At 27.3% G+C, this 24,238-nt stretch overlaps 1 protein-coding gene and 1 long non-coding RNA gene across 3 annotated transcripts in view; one reads left to right on the top strand and one right to left on the bottom strand.

Moving 5' to 3' along the window:
- The window catches only part of LOC123295398 (UNC93-like protein), a 124,726-nt gene that overhangs the window by 18,410 nt on the left and 82,078 nt on the right, over positions 1–24,238 (top strand). Inside the window, exon 1 of one of the 2 annotated variants that reach the window (XM_044876740.1) lies at positions 17,938–18,054. The exons of the other annotated variant lie outside the window; for it this stretch is intronic. The gene's annotated coding sequence lies outside the window, so the exon portion shown is untranslated. Of the gene's footprint in view, positions 1–17,937; positions 18,055–24,238 lie in introns of those variants that run through there. 2 annotated transcript variants of the gene reach the window in all.
- On the bottom strand, positions 8,540–9,262 carry LOC123295399. Its single transcript, XR_006535150.1, has 3 exons — positions 9,154–9,262; positions 8,620–8,762; positions 8,540–8,551 (listed from the first exon to the last, which is right to left on the bottom strand). It is a non-coding gene; the product is annotated as an uncharacterized LOC123295399 (long non-coding RNA).

Below are 24,238 nucleotides of genomic sequence, written 5' to 3'. Positions count from 1 at the left end.
TCTTTAAAATTGAAAACCCTTATCTTTATTAATTCTTTAAATGGGTGACAAAAGAATCAAAGAAATTTCGTTGCATTATGGATTCACAGTCAATTTTAACAATTATAAAAATTCCATTTAATGGTTCTGAATAAATTCATTGGTTGGTACTCAAAAATGGCTATAAAAAACAATAAAAAATTTTATTTAGAGGCGTATATTAACAACTAATAAATTTTTTTTTGTTGAGTTAAGCAAATATTTTGTCATTTTAGTTTTTGAAGCAGTATATTTAATTTATTGAATATGCCACCTTGACCATTTATTTACTGATTAAAAAAAGTACATATACGTATAATTTATGAATTTGAAATAGTTTTTGTAGAATAATAATAAAAGTCAGACATTCATTAATAATTATTATATAAAACAATTATAACTTAAGTATGTTGAACAATATTAGTTTACTGGTGCAAGTACTATTGTAATATTATCTGTAAAAAAATCATTACATATACACAGGGTGTTCGATTTTAAATAGCTACTTATTCAAATTTCTGGCGTTTTATATTTTTTACTATAGAAAAAAACTTGCTACAAAAAATTATAAATTTAGCTTTCCATTTAAAAACATAAAGTTGGACTCAATGATCCCGAAAATGATCCCTATAGTAGATTGGTATATATCTCCCTTCTAATGGTCCGTTTAAAATAGAATACCCGGTATATTAATAATATTTACCTACTGACTGACAGCTATACAAGGTATATTATTACGTTTATTTGTTATTTTGTTAATTAAGTTCTAAGTTGTGTTTCATTTTGAATATGTTCAAAATATTTATGACAATTATTATTATCATTTGAAGGTTATGTGTACTAAACAAAAATTTAATTAGATATTCGTGCAATCAACAATACCAAAAACTATTTAAAATTGATATATTACCCAGTTTTTTTTTATGATATTTAACTTTTAATAAAAAAGTATGCATCAAAATTATTATATTTTAGTGTGTACTCACATATTAATTAACTACGTAAATTTCTTTTTGTTTATTTGGTAAATATTATTTATTATTCGATTATAAATCAGTTTACTAAAAAATTCACGGTCGTTGTAACCTAAATTTATTTAATTTGAATAGATAACCAGTTAAAATAAAATGAAGTCCTTTTTTCTAAATGTTGCAAGTAACATAAAAAAATAAATATTTATTTCTCTTTGTGCAAATTTTCTTGCGACAAGAACAATTTCTTGCACCGAGGAACTAGTCTGATTTCAAGATTAAATCCCTTCCCTATGTTTTATAAATGTGAATGTAAGGATGTTTGTTTGTTTGTTACGCTTTCACGTAAAAACTAATGAATGGATTTGAATGAAACTGAATAATAATGTTGCTTATACATCAGAATAGCACATGAGCTATAATTTGTAAAGAAAAGAATTCTTTGGTCATCATTTTGAACTATAAACTAAAGATTTCTGTAAAATTTTCAAATAGTAAATGTTCAAACAATTCATGGCCACCTTTTCTGATATACTCAATGAATTATGACTATTTTACACTTTAAAAAATTGAAAACTGCATATATTTTAGCTGTGTCAAACAATCCTTTCGAGTGTTATGGAAAAGGGATAAGTGATATCAAGAGAGGTGGAGTCTTTAAAGCAGTGTTTTTTTACTTTTAAGTCCAGTGAATTAAGAAATTTTGTTGACTTATTTCATAAATTCAATAGGATAAAAATTTTTCAGATAAAAAATATAAGTAATGCTTTTGTAAAAATTATTGTGATTTTTTTAATGAATAATGTTGAAAAATTACGGCGACTGTAAATCATATGTAAGTCGCAGTAGGTATAACAATTGAAAACATAAAAAAAAAATCAGACTTATTATTGTGAGTGTCTTATCAAACCTTGACACGCATACAAAATATATTTTACGAACGATACACAGTAAAAAAATAATTATAAATACTTACAAACTATTTGTTAAAAAAAAGCACAACAAAATTACCAAACAAGTTTATCATTTTCCAAACACAAATGTTTTTTAGTATACTATAAAAAATAAAGTTGCAATAACTCTGCAAATTTTGTTCTTAGCTATGTTTCAATTGCGAGTTTAGGGTATCGTACTCGAAAAAAACAAAAAAATAGGCGATGATCTTCAAAATCGACTTAGTTTGGAAAAGGCTTTCAGAAAAAGGTAATTTAATGGAGAGTGTTATTAGATATATGTTTCCAAGGTGAGTTTATAGTTCTGTACCCGAAAAATTAGTCACGGGTTTTTTAAATTTTGTAAATTTCACTTGTTTAGCTAGCGCCCTTTAATATTTGTTTCCAAAATAAGAAAATGTTGAAAATTTATATTTCAACATAAAATTTGCTTTATAAGACGCTAAATTTGTTAAACACGCGCATTTAAAAACATTCGTATACAATATTTAAATAATTATTTACTTAAATTAAAGAATCATAAAAACTTACTTTTGATTACTTTTTAATTAATATTTTTTTACAATAAAAAAAGTGAAAATTGCAATTTAAAATAAACATATGTATGTTAATATTTTTAATAAATAAATAGATAAAATTTTATTTATTTATTTTTTTTTTTTTATATTTTAAATAAAAAATTATTAACAATAAAGTATTAAAATTGTTATATTAATATCCTTCCGTTTTACTAGGTCATTATCGCTATGTCGAGGAGAGAGTGAACACTAACAATATTATTATAATTATTTATGATTATTATTATAAATCAAAACAATTTATTTTTAAATAATAATTAATTATTATATGTTGACAAATGACATTAAAAAAACTGTATTAATAGTACAAGATGATTTCTTAGCTTACAATTAAGCTATTACAAGGAACAAACTGATCAAATATTCTCCGAAATTTGGTAATTGTTATTACAAATTAGGGTACTATTTTTACTATTGATTAGGATCTAAATATCAAAATATGAATTAAAAAATTGAGTTCTATGAGTTATTAAAAAGAGATTCCAGATTGTGAAAAAATTGATAGATTTAGCTCCATTTCCGATTGACCCTAGAAGATCACATACTTATTCTTACACACTAAATTTTCCTCAGTAATTAAATGATCCAATGCTCTGTTCACCCGTACTCCGTGGAGATAAATCACTAAGCTGCTATTCTTGGTTCTGGGAACATTGAATGCAAAGTCCGTTAAAACATATCCTCGGAGTTTTGGACAAATTTAAAAGAGTTGATAGTTTGTAAGCAGTTAAAAAAAATGTTCGTCAAATAGTTTTTTTGTGACCTAAGAAATCACTCTGTATATTTAACAATAAATATTAATCTATTCGTTCTATTGTTATTAGTAATGATGACATAAGGTACTGTGTGGTTTATTAAAATGATTATTTAAATTTTGATTAGTAAAGCGATTTTATCTTCTGTTAGTTTTGATTATTATATTTTGTACTGGTTCGAGTTCATAAGTGATGTAAATTTTTCAATTTTTTTTCTTGTAACTTATGCCCAACTTGGAACAAAGTCGAGTGTTAGCAATTGGAGAAAAGTGGAAATTCCAATAATACCTTTTCTCTTTTTTTATTGTTTTCTGATGGAGACGTAAAATTTATTTTCTGAAAGCGTGCATATTTTTATTGAATAAATACAAACAAAAACTTCCAAACTTCTTGGTGGACTGCTCTCCGTCACCAAATTAGCAACGAGTAACATACACGGTAAGAGTAATTACGATTAGTTAATTCATACTGATGATGACCACTTGGTAGTCGAAATACGTTATTTATAAGCTGATTTGGTTATCTATAATACAATACTTCATTTTCCATTTTACATTTTATACTATTTTCCTTACAAATTATATATGGTTATAAATTAAACCATGACAAACAATAAAATTGCATTAAATGCGCGTCATATTGATTGCTGTAAAAACCAAATTTTACATGCCAAGACAATATAAATTGGTTGATCGTAAAAAAAATAATAATGTACAATAATTTAAGTCACATTAAATTGGTCTCCTTCAGTTGCATATAGTTTTCATTTAATCTAAATAGAAAACATCTTTGTTATTATATAATGAATAAACATAAGCGATAACAACTGAATATAATGTTTAATTCTTTATGCGAAATTAAAGAACTGTTGTAATATACCGGGTATTTCTCTATAGCTAGTCTATAAAGGCGCTTTTTTAAGGAGGAGTCATTAGATAACATAAAACTAGTAACAAAAAAAGCAATACTAAGTTAAAACAAATGTAAGTTAAATAGTTCTATGATTGATGTCAACTTTTAAGGATAATTTTTCTCAAAGAAGTTTCAGGAATTTTCTTAAGCAGACAACCGATTTGAGAACCTCCTCGTTTATCAAAGTCGGTCGGAAATTATGGTATTAATAGGAATGATTTTATTTTCTACAAATTAAATTAAATTATACACACATAGAAGGTACTTTCTAAAATTGATCGTGTCCAGTATTTAATGTAATTTGAAATATGTTTATACCTCTATGTGATACGCCTTCATTATATTATGTTAATTACATTTACATTTTTGCAAATTATTTTGGTATTTTTATACCATGTATATATGAAATATATCAAGGTATACTAAGTTTAGTCCCAAGTTTGTAATGCTTAAATATATTGATGGTTGGTCGCCTGTCTGTCTGCCTGTCCATCAGTCATCACGATAACTCAAAACAGCGTGCTCAGGTCGTAAAACCTGAGGTCAAGTTCTTAAATGAGCAGCATAGGTCGGTCTTGGGATCGTAAGATCCATCTTGTAAACCATTAGAGATAGAACGAAGGTTTAAATGTAAGAAATGTTCCTTTTACAAAAATAAACAACTTTTGTTTGAAATATTTTTTCGAAAACATCACTGTTAACCCGTGAGCGCGCAAATTGGGTTCGAATATTGTATAGTATGTATTATATGGGAGAATACCAGTCATGTATGGCTGACTATTTCCCTTTACTGACATGACGCGAAAAAACAAACGATTTCGTAATCAACACTTTCTATTTATGGTATTTCAACAATTAACTCAATCAATTGTTTGTTTTCACTTGTTATATTATATAATAGTTTTTGTAAAATATTATATTTTATTGAAATTAAACTGAATTTCATAAAAAATACCAAGTTATAATATTATTATGAGGTAATTACTAAATTAGAATATAATATAAAAAAAAATATTTGTTTTTAAATATAATTAAATATATTTTAATTATATGTATTTGGCTTTAGGTAATATTATTATATTTATATAAATAACAAGGAATATAATTACCTCACGTGTTGTTCTCGTGTAGATGTAAATCTTAAATCTAATAAATCAAAATTTTATTTATCATATAAAACGAGGGGTGCCACTTTTTTATCTTGACAAACGTGATGTACATGAAAAGTAAGTTTTATTGAAAAAATGATGTGTCGAATTCAAAGCGGACATCTTGTTATGAGATTGCATCTGACCGTGAGTCTGAAAATTATTTAATGGAAAACCCAGAGTCCTAGAAAAATTGTTTCTTATTTGAACTTAATGTTTATTAAAATCATTTTCTCGATAAATTTAGCAGAATGAATTGTTCAATTCATGTTAATTTAATTAAAATTTAAAAGTTCAGTTCATTTGATGAATAGTCGAGTATTTTTCGAGATATCTCTAGAATCGATTCGAAAAAAAAAACTGTTTATACATCATATTAGGCGATATCTCAAAAACTGTTCACTCAAACGTTAAATTAATACGATTTTGGTATTTTTTGAGTCAAAATTACTTTATAAACCAAGTTTTATTAAAATCCGAATCAAAAATTTTTTCGTGGTTTTCTCGATTTCTGTCAAAGGGGTACCCCTTAAAAAAATTGCAAAAAATCGGAAAAATTTTTTTGTGTCCGATTTGTATTAAAAACATTTTCTTGAGTAATTTTGATTCAAAAAAAACAAAAATCGGGTTAATATCACACTTGGATGTATAGTTTCCGAGATATCGTCGAAATTGTAACTCGAAGAACGATTTTCTCAGACTCTAACCATAAAATAAATACGATTTTTGTTTTTTTCAGGTCAAAATTACCTTATATACTGATTTTTATCGAAATTGGGAAAAAAATTTTTTTTTCGAATTTTTCGATTTTTTCTAAATTTTGTTTATCTTCCGGATTTACAGAGTTATTTTGTTTTTCTTATCATTTATAAAAGCCAGATTAGACTTTAAATCATCGTGGGGGTCATAATTTAATTCAAGATCACTATAAGGCTAGATGAGATTTTGATCTAATAATTTTTTTAATGTAATATAAATCTCAATAAAACTTTTTTTGTTATTTAAGGTCGCTTCAACAATTGAGTCATTAGCGATTCTATTATCACTGTACCATTTAACTTTACACAAGCAAATTAACACTATCACACATGATTTTGTATCAAATTACATCGATCAACTTCCTTAACTTGAAAAACACCAACATTTTGGCACATCCCAATAACCAGCGTGTGACCAATGCGGTTTCTATGTGGCAGAACTGACATAATTTTGGAAATGTCTTTTCAAAGGTAAAGATGTGTTAAATTCTTTTATAGAACATATAAGGAGCTATATGCCAAATATCATCTCGACAATTATTAATTCCAAAGGTCGTCCAACTAAAAGATGGTGTGATGAGCTTGAATCTGTTGCTGGTGGTTGCTGGGCAAGACAAGCACACAATAGACACTAATGGTGTATTCTGGAGGGGACCCTTATAATTTGGAATTTTCAGTGTACTAATAGCCTTTTCTTGACAAATTCAGTAATGCCCATTAAAATAAAATGTATACGTTTTACTTTGAACGAATGTATTATGTATAAAACATAAAAATGATTTATTATTTTCTTATCTGAATGATAGCTAGAAAGTGTAGTATTTCAAAGAATTATATTTTCTATAAATATATAAATAAATGATTTGACAGCCAATATGAATTTAGTGATACCTGATATGAATGGGAATATTTAATTCTGATAATTTGTAAATCTGACACCTTGACATAAAATTAATAATATTTTGTACCCATTACTTGACTCTTCAATATATTCAATCAGAAATAATATACAAATTTTTTCCTCTATACAAGGTGCTCCATAATTGATTTCCTAAATAAGCTTATAAAAACGAACGAAAAAGCTCTTTACCAAATTTTTCATTCGAAGCCTAATTTCCGAAATAATTAACCAAATCAATTAATAAATTTATCCAATGATAGAATACTTAGAAATAGACGGATGTCTTAATCGTGACTGGGTGGGGTTTAATAAAGTTTTATAAAAGTGAGATGGATGGTTGCATTTAATTAACAAATTATCTATCTCACCTTTAAATATTTATTAAAACCCTCCCAGTAATTACCATGGTATGTAATAATACACACAGGTTACTGGGCTGGGTCTAATAAAAATTTAAAAGAATGAAAAATATAACTTGACAATTCTGCAGTCAATTATTGAACACCTTGTAAAATATGCAGTCTATATATCAGTATTAATTATATTTATAAATTTCTTGATAGACTTATTAAGGCCAATTTTTTACCGTATATTTTAATTTTTTCCGGTTGAACCGTTCAATAAGGTTCAAAGTATTTTGATTGTAGGTTTGGTTGACAGTAATTAAAAATCTTTTAAATTAGAGTAATAAGCACGATCAAAAACATTATACGGATTGGGACAGAAGGGGTAACAATCATTAAAACACACGAACACGAAAAGAAATATGTACAAAAGTGAAAAATAAAATAATAAAAAAAAAAAAAAAAATTGAATTAAAATCACGCTAGCGTGTGAACGGACGTCAGTACACGCTAACGTGTGAATAGCCACCACGCGCAACAATTATTAAAATTTAACAAACAATAACAACGTAGCGGCGTATGAATACAGAACCGAGCTGATAAGATGAGACAATTTAAAAATTAGGTCCTCTTGAAAAATCACCATTGAAGGGTACACTTCGAATAAATATTTTATTAAAATTAATAATTTTACACGCTTGTGCCCGCAACGCGAGCACGTTTTTAATATTACATCGACAATTCATGGATTGGGATAATCAACGACGGAATTACTCTTGAAAAATCACCATTGAAGGGTACACTTCGAATAAATATTTTATTAAAATTAATAATTTTACACGCTTGTGCCCGCAACGCGAGCACGTTTTTAATATTACATCGACAATTCATGGATTGGGATAATCAACGACGGAATTACTCTTAAAAAAAATCACCATTGAAGGATACACTTCGAATAAAAATTTTATTAAAATTAATAATTGTACACGTTTGTGCCCGCAACGCGAGCACGTTTTTAATATTACATCGACAATTCATGGATTGGGATAATCAACGACGGAATTACTCTTGAAAAAAAAAAAAAAATCACCGTTGAATGGTACACATCAAAGATAAAATTTATTAAAATCAATAATATACACGTTCGTGCCCGCAACGCGAGCACGTTTTAATATTACATCGTACAATTGATGGATTGATGGGGCAATTTAATCTGGAAATAAAGATAATTGGTTTTAACTTCAAAGAAGTGGACTTACATAACGATCAAATTAATTATACCTGGACATTTCATCAACGGCTGGTGTTGTTTGTTTGGCTGTGTACCGCTCGGTTTCCTATGGTGGTTTTTCCTAGATTTTAAGGTACGGTTGTTATTTGTTTCTTCTGTTTTAATCCGTACCTAATAGTAATTGGAGATTTTCCTACAAAAAAATTCAAAAAACGTTTAATATACGTAGTTTTAAAATAAGCGATTGAACATTTCCGATTCGATTTCCATTAAAATATATAAATTTTGTTGTGTATGTGGACCAATACCGCATTAGAAGGTAGCTGACCACGAGTTTAGACAGCCCTATTTACGGGTGTCTCGAAAACTCGCTCGGAGCTGGACTTCGCGGTCTTTAATCTTCGCTGTATTCTGCCCCGTGTAATGCTTGACTAAATCGAGTCACGGGTCAGATACCGAGGATAGTGAATTGGTTCACTGCACAAGAAGAATTTTACGCCAAAATCGGAAATGTTCAATTCACACTAGAATCACACCTTTTAATAAAACAAAAATAATAAAAAAAAAAAAAAAACGAAACTTACTTTAATAAGGTTATGTCGCCTTGTGATTTTTGTGAAGTTGTGATCCTTTTTTAGTTTCTTATTTTTTTAAATTCATTTAATGATTTTTAACTTTAGTAAGACATGTTTGTAAACTCAAAAAACAAAAAAAAAAGAATTTTTATATTTAAATTCAATAAATTAACTTAAGTGAAAAAAATTACTTACATGTGTTTTCTGTTGACGTCAAATATTCTGACATTTGATTGATAGTCCATAGAGTTGTAGTCACTTCACAGACTACTACTCCATCCTAGACCGTTCCTTTTGTCAAACTTATTCTTTTTCAGATTCGATCACTATTACTAGATCGCGGATAAAAAACGCTTCCACTTTGTCAACATGCCACAGTTGGTAATTTAATAGAGGATTTTAATATACAGTTTTCTAATAAATGCCACACGGTTTTGAAGTGTAAACTTCTTTAGCGACGTTGGGCACTTTTTGGTAAGGGAAAATGTAATGGATTCTCGTTACCGACATGCTGTGCGCGCGCCTAGAAGCTTATAGCAGTATATCTGTAGCTATACATCTGAGGTATTGTGTAACATTAGGGCTGCGTTATTTCAATTGAATTGCATTTATATTTTGTCATAATCTTGTACAGCCCGTAATATATTTAAATAATTAAAAACCATATAAACATGCATATAATTGTTGCTCAGAGTGTCAATAGATGTGAAAACCAGGTTGATGTTGATAATTTTAATTCAAATGTTATAAAATTTCAAATTTTTATACTAAAAGTTTTCACTTCTATCGGCAGTCCCTATTTTTTGATTGGAACCTTTTCAACAGTTGTTTAAAATTCAATTTTAACTATATTTTGTAATAATATAATTTCAATATTTAAAACATTATTGATGTTATAATTATAAATGACTATAATATCATTACAATTATGTAACAATATTTAATAATAATTGAATCCCGTCACACAACAAATTCAAATGAAATGATATTAAAAAAAACATATGTCAGTTTGTTATTTGAACAACAAATGAATATTTAGCAACAATAATAATTTATTTATATGTATGTATGTTTTTATTGTGATGCATTCAATACGTAAGTAAGTGCCTTTATTAATTTAAAAGAACAATATCGAATATCAATAATAATATTCGTAATATATTACTTAATTAGTATTCGATACTCGTTGAAAGAGTTGTTAGTGTATTGACACGTTTAGATTTCGTTGAAAATTTTAATTGTTTTTGTTTTTATTTAGATGGTATCTCCATTGACAGGCGCTAGGAGCATAAAAATTATTGTTTTATAAGTTTTTACATAATTTTTTAAAAACGAATATCTAAAATCGATAAACAACTCTTCTTATTTTCGGGGGAAATGAAAGAAATTTCTCTACTTTTATTCTTTGAGTGCGCTTTTCGGACCAAACAAGGATCAATTTTTTGCAGTAGATTCTTTGATGCAAAACATCAAAGAAACAACTTTTGTCTGCAAAATTATTTTCTTAGACCTCAAATTTTGGGCCCTGATTACCACTTGTTAGCTTTAAAAAATTGTACTGAAAATTGAAATTTAAGAGAAAAATTTTTCTTAAGAAAGTGGATTTGATGACTAAAAAAACGAAGTTCACCGTAGTTAAACCGGAATTTTCCCTCGGAAAACAAAACTAGATACATTTTTTTTCCCGAAAATAATGACACCCACATTTTACCGTTTTTGAATTTGAATTTTACAGTAGGCAATGGATGCAACGCTAGTAACAGTTTCGCATTCTTATCTCTTATTATTCTATTTTAATCTGAATAAATAACGTATTAATTATTTTCCATGAGTGTTTAATGAATTTAAATGGTGTTTAACCTACAACTATTGTCTGATGAAAATTTATTATTCTGTTTTGTTATTAAAAAATTAACACATGAATATAAGAAAAATTCGATTGTCATCGGTGACACTTGAGATACTATCTTTTATTTATTAAATATATGTTTCAAATCTTACAAAGTGTACATCACATTTACATTGTATGTTATTACGGTAAAACTTCAATTGAATTGTAAAACAATATATTCAGTTGTAAGTAGTTTCATGAAATATATGTAATACATTATATTGCATTATGGTAAAATGGTAAAAATTATTTTAATGAAGGAGAATCGTTAGCCATTTATATCATATGAAGTAAGAAGACTTCTCATGTACGTTCTTATGTATAAAACAAAGAGGGATAAACACATTCGGTCAGACTCATCACTTGAAGTTGGACACATACAATACCAATAACACACACTAACACATAATCATAACACACAGTCTGCATTCTCTCTTTGTTTTATACATATGAACGTATCCATAAAACGTCTTCTCATTTCATATATTTTATATGGCATATAACGAGACAGCTTCAAGCGGCATATGTGTATTCATTTCTAGTATATGTGTGAGACAGTAATGTGAGTTGTACAGTAGTTATGTAGATACGTATAAAAACCCAATAATTTTTGACCTGGGCTGTTGGGATAGAACTACCATAAATTTATTGCGTCACAAAGAAATGTTTCAATACCTGTTGGCTAATTTGATGAGTTTTTTTTTGTTGCTCGGAATAGTTTGAATGTCTTTTTTTAAATCAATCATAAAATTAATATACTTAATTTGGTACTAGTGGGTACCAAGTAGGATATTTCTTACAATTAAATGTTCAAGGTTACTTTATATTATTAGTTCTTTAAAAATGTTATTATAATTATTTTGTGATTAGTTTCCGGGTAATGACTATATAATATATATTAATATAGGAACGTTTTTTTGAACAATCTTGTGTTAATTTTTTTTAAATCTCATTTTAAAATGAATCTTGTCAATTTGAAATGCAATTATGAATAAAGTATATTTCATATGTGTATGTATGTTAATTAATATAAATGTATTCACACTTTTATTACGTTATTCAGACCGTGAGCTCATAATGTAATTAAATATCTGAGATTATTTGATCATGCCTGATTTTGTGATATTGTTAAGATAAGGCTTCCCAATATAAAAAATTGAGGCTTTAACCGTGGTTTCGAAATCGAATTTTAAGATTTTTCTTTTCTTCGTCGATTTTTCTTTGAAGATATAGATAACAAGTGAAAATAAACAATTGACTGTGTTAATTGTTGAAATACCATGTAAAGATAGTGCTGATTACTCTGTTATACATACATACATACATGTTACACATATATAACTGATATTCCCATATAATACATACTATACAATTTGCGCATAATTTGCGATCTCACGGGTAAACAGTGATGTTTACGAAAAAATGTTTCAAACCAAAGTTGTATATTTTTTTATAAGTAACATTTTTTACATTTACACTTTTGTTTTATCTCTAACGGTTTACAATATGGATCCGTAGGAAGAAGACCCAATTGACCTATGTTGCTCATTTACGAACTCGACCTCACTTTTTCGGCCTAAGCACGCTATAAAAATTTTAGCTCTCTTTTCGTTTTTGAGTAATCGTGATGACAGACGGACAGACGACAGACAGACGACAGCCAGACGACAGACAGACAACCGGAAATGGACTATCCGATTAGATGATTTTATGAACATCTATACCCAAATTGTGTTCATAGAATCATCTATACCCAAACTTTGTTCTTAGTATACCTTGGCATATTTCATATACATGGTATAAAAATTGGTGGGAAGTTTGTAAGTTTCGGGTTGAAAAATGAATTTTGTATTTCCCTTTTCCACAAATTTTGTATTGTATTCACAGTTACTTTCTTTTAACATATACAGTAAACAAAAAATAGACGTTAGCCGAAAGATTCATTTCTTGAATAATTTACATATATGTATAGCTTACGAGTCCTGATAAAACATTAATTTTCCTTTGAATAAAATAATTGCATTTATCAATCATTCAAAAGGCAGGCATAAAGAATCAGGAATTTTTGACTTGGTTATGGGCTCTCGTTCTAACAAATGTTGTATTTAAGTACACTGTAATTAATATAAATAATATATCTATTAATAATTTATTTTAATTGTATTTTACCACCTACTAAGAAATATTAAAGACCCTATAATTTAAAAGGTGCGGTGATTTGGAAATACCAAAAATAGATTTTCTTTGAATGGAGATGATAATTATACTTTGCATTTTTTTTTATATTTTCATATTTGTTTTTTGGGAACGGCTAATTATTTTTGAAAATAATTGAAATTATTTTCTTTTTGTCATTTTTTACATCATGGTTAAATATGATATTAAAAATATACTTTGACCGGTTTTTTTCACACCTAATTCTAATAGCTCAACTGGCTAAACTGCTGATTTGGAGTTGTTTTGGGTTAGTCCACCGCTCAGGTGAATTTCATTTCATATACCTTGCACTTTCATTTATTCTCTTTGATAATTTTACGTACCAATAATAGGAAAAATTGGAAAGCATAGAGTAGCAAATATGGAAGGAAATTTACCGTTTTACTTTATTCGATAGCTTTGTATGCAAACAGTTCGGTAGGTATGTATGGCTAAAAAACTATTCCCAAAGAGTTAATAAGGTTATTTGAAAAATAGAAAAAATACTATTAGACTTAGTTAGACTTAAGTAAGTTTGTGTTTGATTAGGTTACATTATCTTTCCACGAGAGACACACTTAGGCCATAGAACCGATTGTGATACCATAAAGGTGTTTTCAAAAAAAAAAAAAAAAAAATTTTAATTAGGGAGATTTTTTAGTGCCTAAAAAATTATCTATTTTCCGTAGAATGGAAATTCAATGTGAAAATATTAATAAAGTTTCGTAATCAGTATAAAAAAGTAGCTTTTTTAAATTGAAATTACAGAAAAAATTTATATTTAGAATAATTTTAAAATACCTCGTAATGATTTTTATGAATAATACTTAATTAATTTCATTAAGTTCACATTCAATAGTAATTAAATCTAATTATTTTAATTTACGTATAAAATAAAAACCAAATATTTTTTGTGGTATGAAAAAACTTAAATAAAAATAATACCTACATGTAAAATGAATGGAACAAAAAAGTTTCAATAATATTTTCAATTAAACATGATTATTAATAATTTTATTATTCTTATGGAAAATAAAAGTTATCTAATTAAAGTGTACTTGTTTGTATTTGTATATAGGTATACAAATAATTATTTGAACTAATTGACGAAACGAATAGTAATTCTAGAAAATATTTAATTATTTATTATTTATGATTATTATAGGTATATTGTACTTTGATGTTGTTTGCTTTGTAATTGACAAATCAAATTAAAATTTTTTTTATTAATACAACGTAATATAGTAGACAAGTAAAAGTGTAAGCAGCAACAAGTTTTTTAACCAAATTTTACTCGGAAAATTATCTCTTTAACCATGATAAAAAAAATGAAATCGATCGATTGGTGTTCTTAATATAGACTACCCACAAGATTGAGTTCATACCCTCCATAATCTGTGTAGCCTAACCAATCGATCGATTTTATTTTTTTTACTATTATTAAAGAGAGAATTGCATGCCCTTTCAATTAAGATATTACAAAGTAGAAAGTGTAGTTTGAAATTTTAAAGTTGGGATTTCATTTTTTGTATAATGATAAATAGAGAATTTTATGCCCTTTAGAATGACAAGGTAGGGGGTGCCACTTGAAATTTCAAAGTTGGAGTGCTCAGGGATGAAGGAATGAAACTTAAAATTCTCTAAGTACCATTTTTTACATCATTTTTGAACCTCTCCCTCGTTATCAACGTGTTTTCAATCAAAACAATAATCACATTAGGCCAAGTGTGGATATTTTTGAAATATTCACACTGTATTGCGAAAATATAAAGTTTTAATATGATTTACCGTACTTGTGGTACTACAAGACAGATATGGTCTGAGTGCAATCGTTCCGAAGATCTTATATCACTTCCAAGGGCCCATATTAGCAAAGTTGTTGTGGCTATTACAGGACACTGTTTGGGGACAGACATGCTGAACGCCTGGGTCTGGTAGTGTATCATGACTACTGCAGGAGCTGTCACAGTACTGAGGGGAAGGAGACAATGTCTCATCTTCTCTGTCACTGCCCAGCTCTTGTCATGAGAAGATGAACTTACTTGAGTCAGCCTCTCTTTGACGGCCTCTGCTACCTAAAGTTCGTCGACGTTAAAGCACTCCTGCTGTTCTTAAACAGCTCAAAATGGTTCATGGAGTAGTGGAGTAGGAATGGGCCAACCCTTTTTCGGTATCACAACGGACCCTATGGTCTAAGTGTGTCCCACCCCAGAACAGCCACTTTAACCTCACCTAACCTAATATGATTTACCCCAAATTTTGCTTTGTGAATAATATAGCAATAATTTTTTATAGTTTTGTTCTACAGGAGAGAATATTGGACACGTGTTGTGTTAAGTTTTATATTTTATTCATACAGTAAATAATATTGCCAAAAAATGCTTAATATTAAAAAAAATATATTTTAAAATTTAGGTTAAGGTTAACTGTTAATAATATATATATGATGGCATTTAATTTATATAAATTGAAACCATCATTGTAATTATAATATTAAAATTATTATTATTATTATTTTTTTTTTTTGGGGAATTATATTTATTGGTTGTCAGAAATGCAGACATCAATGTTTAAGAACACATAAATTAGTTAATTATTGATGTTTGCAGTAGAGTCATGGTCAAAAACAGTTAATATATTTTTTTTAAATGTATAATCAGCTTGCAATAAAAATAATCTTCTCGATATTGGATGTAAATATATTGATTTTGCTAAGTGGATCAAAACATTCGTAATATATTACCTTGTATAGAGACCTCACATATATGACCGCACATCTGTTGTATACGGGCTGTAAAAAAATTACGATACTCCAAGCACAGAACTTAAAGTGGACTGTAACTTTTAACTGGTAATAAATAGAGGAAAACCTTAAATCAAAGTTTTTTTATGTGAAACAACTATCTTATTTTAGGTTTTCCCCAATTTCAGCTATTTTCTTAAACCGGCGACGGTGAGGGTTATGTTTTTGACCGATATGTCTGTATGCATGGATGTTCATCTGTTCCGTCAGAACTTCTCAACTACTTATCATAATTTGACAAATAAGACATCGTATGGAAATTCAATCTTTGTAAAAATAATCCTTCATAAATAAATATAATAAAAGGAAAAAAAGATAATTATAGTTTTTTGATGCATTTTGAAAATCAATCTAAGATAATAATAAAACTGTATCCGATGTCGATGTCATTTTTATAATATTTAAAAATGATTGAAATGTAAATTATACTTAATCAAATAATATTATTAATTTGTTGTTTGTTTATTAATAATTTGTCTAATTATATTGCTTTGAAATGAATTATTTTGTTTAAAAAAAATAAATAAACAAATTTACTTACGTATTTTGTTCAAATCAAATTGTAATTTTTATTTTGTATGTACCCTGTGAAAATCGATAGTAGACTTCGTCTTACAAAATTTAAAAATCCAGCTTACCACAGTAACGACGAATAACGGCTTCGGTAAAATCAACCATAGCTAAAAATAAGGTTATTGGGGCTTCTAAGCTTAATGTCCGTCTACTTATGAAAATTAATCTGTGGCATTCGAACCGGATCGACTACGAATCGCGATTTTTCAAACGTTTAAAGGCTAACGGTTTAGTCTCTAATTGCAAAAGCGCCGGAATTGTATTTGTCCTAACTCCAATTACTATTTATTCTTGCTTAAGTCCCACAAGAGAATTAGCACAGTTTTTATGAAAATTACATTGATTTGAGCTGACATAGTTTGCGTTTTTAACATATAAATGGCACAATGCACCGGACACAAGCATCAATAAATATCCGGGAGTTCCGTTTGCTAATTACAAGGTGCTCCTCAAAGAGGATATCTTAAAAAAGGCCAATCTTAGATGGAGGGAGGAAAGTGCTTATTATACTACAAGACAAATATGGTCTGAGTACAAGCGTAGGCGCTCGAAAGATCTTATATCAGTTACAAGGGCCTCTGTTAGCAAAGTTGTTGCGGCTATTACAGGACACTGGTTGGGTGGCAGGCATGCTGAACGACTGGGTTGGAAGTGTATCACGACTACTGCAGGAGCTGTCACAGGTCCACAGTGGTGAAGGGGAGGCGACAATGTCTCATTTTCTCTGTCATTGCCCAGCTCCTGTCATGAGGAGATGGATTAATTTTTCTTATAATACATTTATAGTGATGAAATGAATGGCATTTGTATGTTATATCTTCTATATATGTGATTTTCTCTAAATCTTTAGCCATAAATATTTCAAAAACTCTGGTATATATCGAAAAATTTTGGGAGGCGACAATGTCTCATCTTCTCTGTCATTGCCTAGCTCCTGTCATGAGGAGATGGACTAATTTTTCTTATAATACATTTATAGTGATGAAATGAATGGCATTTGTATGTTATATCTTCTATATGTGATTTTCTCTAAATCTTTAGCCATAAATATTTCAAAAACTCTGGTATATATCGAAAAATTTTACACTTAATTTTCGTCTAATTTTTCGAAGTTCTGACAGAATCCACTCAAAAAATTCGAAACTTAAATCTCAAATATTTGCATACAATCATGTTTTTTGGGAACGTTTTTATGTAAAGTTATGGATCAGATAATAAATTTCATGGGGTATAAAACATGTTATTATCAACTTATTGGATATTTACTTTGATTTATTAATTTTAAAATAAAATTTTCATGTTGTTCTTTCATTAATATTTTATATTTATTATAAAATGGTTGGACATTGTTAAATACGTTGTAATTTGTATTTATTTTAATTTTTTTTTGACGAGTGTGTTTGTGTGAATTATGTTTTAAAGTATTTTGACATTACTTTTCCAGTTTGTGAGTATTTATTGATCATCTAAAATTATTGATGATTAAAGAAGTAAAATAAATTTATAGAAATTAAAATAAATGAATCAACAAAAATTTATATATTTTATTTCTTGATAATAAAAAAAGAATTACAAAGTTGTTTTTGAAAAACCGAAATTAAAATTATTAAATTCTATTTCAAACAAACTGTAGAAATGAAATTTTTTCAAACTTTGAAATTTTAAAATTTTGAACGTAAATTTTTCTGTAAATATTAAAATTAGCGAAAAAATGTTCTGATAGTATTTATTTTTTCTATTTTTATGATATTAGGTGAAAAATTCTTCAAATAAATACCGATAAATATTGAATATCTTAATCAAAAAGAATCTATAAAAAAATTTTTTGAGGAATTAATTTCCAGCAAACTCGAAATCAGTTTAATACTATTATTTCGTCTTAATTGCCTGGAATCTGAGTCTGTGCATATGATTCAGTCAATATAGACGAAAAAAAGGCCGGACCTGGAAAAAATTACAATACTGACTCTGAGGTTATAGATCGTTAGGGGGGCATGTAAATAACTTTAAAAAAAATTAAGAGAATTTTTCGTCCCGCTGTTTTTGAGAAAATCCAAAAAAATGGGGAAAAAAAATTTGGAATGCGTTTTTCTCGGAATCTATTGGTTTAAGGGAAAAGTTTTTCAAATAAAAAATGTAGAAGACATTGTCAGCTACATTTTATGTCATTGGAGCAACGTCATACGAGTTAAATTACAAAAAGCAGGTGGCGTTAAAGTATCAAAAAAGGGGTTTTCACGATTTTCATTAAGAAAAAATGATGTTTTTGTAAAAGTGTAAATGAGAAAGTTGTTTGACTCAAAATTAGCTTCAACTTTTATTGAAACAATTTTTATGAAAAACTTACCGTTTCCCAGCTATAGTAAAACAATGTATGTTTAAAATAAACCAAGAAAATAAAAGGAAATCAAGTACTCCTTTTCAAAATTTAAAAAAACTTACCTTTCAGATTTTTTAGCAAGCTGTATTTCAAAAACGGTAAGTTTTACAAAAAAATTGTTTAAATAAAAGTTGAAGCTAATTTTGAGTCAAACAACTTTCTCATTTACACTTTTACAAAAAAATCATTTTTTCTTAATGAAAACCGTGGAAAACCCTTTTTTTGATACTTTAACGCCACCTACTTTTTGTAATTTAACTCGTATAACGTTGCTTCAATGACATAAAATGTAGCTGACAATGTCTTCTACATTTTTTATTTGAAAAACTTTTCCCTTAAATCAATAGATTCCGAGAAAAACGCATTCCAAATTTTTTTTCTCCCATTTTTTTGGATTTTCTCAAAAACAGCGGAACGAAAAATTCTCTTAATTTTTTTTAAGTTATTTACATGCCCCCCTAACGATCTATAACCTCAGAGTCAGTATTGTAATTTTTTCCAGTCAAAATGCCAGATTTACTGTACCAATAGCTTTTGGGAGCAAACCAAATTCAAAATTTGAAGAATAATTGCAATTTTTTACAAAATTCAAAGAAACTGTGCAAAAAATTAAAAAAATGTTCAGCTTCAGCAGCTATTGTGCATATTTTTTTCGACTTTCTAGCCTCAAAATTTCATTGTTTAAAGAGTAACTAACACCATTTTTATTCTCTTAATCGAATTGTATTTATTCTCTTAATCGTGGTACCATGGTAACAACCAGAATAAAAGTCAATGTTTTAATGTTGAAAATAATTTGTAATTTTTTTAAGTATATTTATAAATAAAAAGAAATAGCATGAATACTGTTTTAGAATTTATAATTATTGAGTATATTTTTTACACAGTTATAGAGGTGTACGTACTGTTTACAAATACAAGAGATGTGTGAGATATTTAAAGAAACCGAGCCTCAAGTGTTACTGTTAGTGTTCTAAAAGTAGTAATATATTGTCATTTACTTTTATGCAAATTATTTAAATATATATAAACTTGCAAACACTATTTATAGAATAATTAATACCTAATAGTGAAATGTTTTAGAAATTTTTAGAAATATTTATTTTTGTCTTCTGTTTATTCCTGATATTGTTAACAGTGCCGGATTTATTTTTCAAAGGCTCATAGAAGTTTTTGTAGGGGTTAAAATTTTGTTTTGGAATTTGATGAACCTCGGTGGATGGGGTAATAGTGATGCAGAAAGTATAAAAATTATATTAATTTAATGATTGGATGCAGAGTTTCTGAGATGTCGCAATATTTCTATCGATTTTAGTCCGTATCTCAAAAACTATTCGACCAGTCAACAAACGCACCAGATTTTTGTACTTTTTGGGTCAAAATTACGTTATAAACTGAATTTTATCGAAATTGGAGATTAAAATTTTTTTTTCGATTTTTGGCAATTTTTTTAAAAGGTACCCTTTTGAAAAAATCGGGAAAATTTTTTTTTTTTTTGAATTTGTTGAAACTCAGTGGATGGGGTAATTTTGATCCATAAAGTATAAAAATCAGATTAATTTAATGATTGGACCTATAGAAAATTAGCCAGCGAGTATTATGGGCAAAACTACATTTTTTAGAGTTTGTAAAAGTATTTGTTTCCCACCAAAAAATTAAAATCCATAAATTTGTGAACAAAAGGGAGGATAAGTGATGGCTATGACGTGATAGTCTTTGTTTTAAAATGGAAAAATTGCCCAGCAAAGCGTGCGGGTATCTGCTAGTATTTTAATATAAGATGTTCTATAAAATGTTTGTACTCTTATATTATGTACTTAAAATTTACGTTTCTCCCATGTAAGTGATAACATCTTATTGAACAACTCTATATTGATTTATCATGGAAAATAATTTGCTTATTCAAAATTTTTCCTTCATATCTCGTTGTATGTCAAATTAACAAGTAAAATTTATGTATTGATTAAAAAACTTTGAATGACTAAGGACAGTAAATAAATAATACTTCTGTAAACAAATAGAAAAATTAGTAATAGTTAAAAGCTTATATTTCCGCAATGAATAAATGCAGATAGTGTTGAATCAAATGACCTATTGTTTTTCCTAAACATTTTCCGTTCGCGTTATATTCCACGTGATTATGTAAATTCGGATAATTATTACTAAAAAAAATTTGCATTTTATTGTAATAAAAAATTCAATATTTATCTTAAATATTGAATAAAGTGATATATTATTGATATGTTTTACAAAAAATATTAATTATATACAAAATATTTAATTTATTATCAAAAATAATAATATCAATCAATAATTAAACAAGTGTGAAATTGTTGATAGTTTTTTTCAAGTTAATCAATATTTATCATTATATTATATGCATAAATTATAATTCATATTTAAGTTTTTCTTTATAATTATATTATTGTAGATATACAGAAATTTTATTACAATTGTTAAAAAATTATCAACAATATAATTGTTAAATAATTAAATACCATTTTCAAGGTGATTACCTTGATGAATATCAATTTATTTAATCTTAAAAATTGATAATAATATAAAACAAATTGTGTGAATAGTTTATTAATTTTCATTGTATTTATGAATTTACTAGATTGATACCCGCCCGTTTCACTGGGTTTAAAAGTAAAAAAACATCGCTTTGTATCCTCCACCTCTCTTGATGTGCACAGTTTTCAATTTTGTTAAATGTAAAATAGTCATAATTTTATAAATAATCATTCATTGAGTATATCAGAAAACCTGGGCATGAATGGTTTGACATTTAGTATTTTAAATTTTTACAGAATACTTAAATTTATAGTTCAAAATGATGATTATAGATCGGCCCCGTCTATAAACATCATTTTAAACCATAAATTACAGATTTCTGTAAAAATTTAAAAGAGTAAATGTCATATTAAATTTTAATTTTTCTTACTTTTTTTACTTTTTTAAAATATCTTTTTATAAATTATAGCACATGTGTTATTATGAAGTATGAGCTATATATTGCTGTATAGTTTCATTAAAAACCAATCGCTAGTTTTAGCGTGAAAGCGTAACAAACAAACAAACATGCTTACTTTCGCATATATGATATATAGAGATCATGTGGTTAATAAAGGTATCTACTCGACTTGGGTATATATTAGACTGAATTCAATTAGTTTATCGCACTTAATTTGTTATTTCTATTAAATAATACAAACACATTGTCACTGTTTAGCTAGAAAATTATCAGGCTATGAAGGTTTTTGTTTCCCTACAGTATTGTAATAAAGTTTTGGTTTAAAGTACCCTTTAAATAAATTGCAAAAAATCGAAAAATTTTATTTATCTCCAATTTCGATTAAACTTAATATATAAGATAATTTTGACCCACAAAGTACAAAAATCGAGTACATTTGTTGACTGGTCGAATTGCTTTTGAAGTACGGACTAAAATTGATCAAAATATTGCGATATCTCAGAAACTCTGAATCCAATCATTAAATTAACCTAATTTTTATACTTTTTGGTTCAAAATTAGCCCATCCACCGAGATTCATCAAATTCCAAAGAAATTTTTATTTTTTTGCGTTTTAAAGAATTAAAATTGGGTAGTCGAATCGAATGAAGGAGTAGCTAGAAAAATTGTTCAAGGATTCAGAAAAAATAGCACGCCATGAATTGAATTTATTGAACAAATGAAATTATCTTATTTTAAATTAATGATTCACAGAATTAAGACGAATTAATTACAATTTTTTTTTTTACAATTCATTTTCATGACCATTGTTTTGCATATTTTTTCATTAAATCAACATTTTTAACGCTACGTTTTCCATGGTTGATGTAACAGAAAATAAAATAATTACAAATAATGTTCCTCGCATATATAACAGCAGTTAATATTATTTATTCTTCTGACATATCTGAATTTAATTTTTGAATCATTCATCATTGTATTTATAATAAAATGCAAAACTAAGAGTAATTTTCATGTCTAATGAGAAAATATAATTTTTCTCGCAAACTGCGAATATAATTACATGCGTTTTTTTGCAGAAGGTCGTTATTTATTATTCTAATCCGGATGTGTTCTTTTCATTTACGTTGTTAGTATTATTAATTAATTTTTATGATTATTATTTTGACAAAAAAAAGAAGAGTTAGATTTGTATTTAAGTGTCGAAATATACTGCTAATGTTTTATTTCTTATATGAATTTTTTTTTGGTGTGTACAAAAAAACTATACATTTGTAATTTATTTTTAATTAAGTAAATAGCAAACAAATTTTTTTATTTATTTAACTAAGTATAAAAAAAAATATGTTAACATTTTAATTGTAGCAATTATATTTTGCTTAAATTCATTAATTTTAAATTTCGTCGCTTATTAAAACAAAAGCGAGCTAAAGATTAGTTAACCCGTTAAAAATTTTTATTTGTTTAAAGTTCTTTCAAAATTGTGTGAATATCTCTCATCACAACAGTAAAGGAGTAAGCAAAAATATTACCTTCGGAAATTTTCGGGCATGTTCGTGTACTCTCGTTATTTGTTTAGATTATTTCTCGGCTCTAATATTTTCACTCTCAAAAAAAGGAGTAGGTTCTCAATTTGACTGTATTTTTTTTTTAATGTTTGTAACCTCAGAATTTTTGACCGGTTGAACCGATTTTGATTTTTTTGAAAGGTACTTTCCTTGTAGTCCAATTTGAATTCGAGTTCCGACAAATGGACGAATAACTCAATATCAAGCCAACCGATTTCGATTATTCTTTTGTGTACTTCAGATTTATTAAATGAGGTGGAATTTCGTTTTCAAATTGGATTTTCAAAGCACTATGAATTGGCCAGTTCTAGTTAAATTTAAATTTTATTTTATTTGTTTATTTTAAAATTTGTTGGGTCTTGATTATTCAGATTATACATTAATCAACTGGAAAACTTGATAATTAAATCAAAACCCGATAATCATAAACTGCGTATTTTATGGACGGGTTCTTTAATTTTTCTTTTAAATATCATAAGTTATTTTTTTGGAATTTGTTTAGGCACACGATTTATTGCATACAAGTGATAATAAAAATACTAGTCTTATAGTTAATGATTTCAAAATTAAATTAATAGATGATAAAAATAGGTAATTTTTAATTTATAAAAATAAACCTATAATTAAATATTTATGCAAATTTTAACGGTTTTTAAAATATTAAAAATTTAAATATTACCTTGTTTTTTTTTTTTTTTTTTTTTTTTTT

This window comes from Chrysoperla carnea, chromosome 3 (genome assembly GCF_905475395.1).
Source record: "Chrysoperla carnea chromosome 3, inChrCarn1.1, whole genome shotgun sequence".
Taxonomy (NCBI): Eukaryota; Metazoa; Arthropoda; class Insecta; order Neuroptera; family Chrysopidae; genus Chrysoperla; species Chrysoperla carnea.
Note: the sequence above shows the minus strand (reverse complement) of the source record. Positions and strands in the feature narration are given on the sequence as shown.